Source organism: Pteropus vampyrus, unplaced genomic scaffold (assembly GCF_000151845.1).
Source record: "Pteropus vampyrus isolate Shadow unplaced genomic scaffold, Pvam_2.0 Scaffold97, whole genome shotgun sequence".
Classification (NCBI taxonomy): Eukaryota; Metazoa; Chordata; class Mammalia; order Chiroptera; family Pteropodidae; genus Pteropus; species Pteropus vampyrus.
The window spans coordinates 4187819-4188634 of NW_011888878.1; positions in this window are offsets into that span (position 1 = coordinate 4187819).

Sequence of the window (816 nt, forward strand, 5' to 3'; positions counted from 1 at the left end):
CAGTAATATAAATTCATTGCTTTCCTCAGGAACTCTCTTTTGCATCATAACTAATATATAATTATAATAACCATATTTTTATGCTAAAATCTGATTTCTATTGGAACCTTTAGATAAGAAAATAGAAAATTTCTAATGACATTTACACATACATAAATATAACATAAACTTTCTAATATTTAAGGATTTGAATCAGACAACCTGATTTTGAATCTCAGTTCTTTCACTTACAACCTGTGTAATCATGGTAAAGTTTTTGGACATTACTGTGACTCATATAATTTATTTATAAAGTAAGAATAATCTTTTAAGTTTGTTTATGGATTAAAATAAACCATATGAAATCCTTATGTTACTTGGAACATAGTAAGAACTTGATAAATGCTGGATATTATTATTAGAGCAATAAGAAGATATTGTTATTCATCAGAGATATAAGACAAAGCGAAAAAGCAATATAGATCTGACAGAGCCACTTGTCAATAAGCCAAGGAGTTAGAATAGAGTAGTGATTCTCAAAGCTGACAAGAGCATCAGCATTACCTTGTTAGAAATGAAAACGATCAGGCCTTGATGAAATCTACTGAATCAGAAATTCTGGGAGCAAGGCCCAGAAATCTGTTTCAACAGGCCTTCTGGGTGATTCAAATGTATGCTAAGGTAAGAGAAGCACTGGTATAATGAGACTAAACTTAACCTCCCAGGAGATTGTATGCATTTGGAAGAGTCATAAGTCAGCTGTACAGGAGTTTAGGTGCTAAACTGTGAGTCATATGGCTTTGAAAGGAAAATAGGAGACATGGTTAGGACTGATAA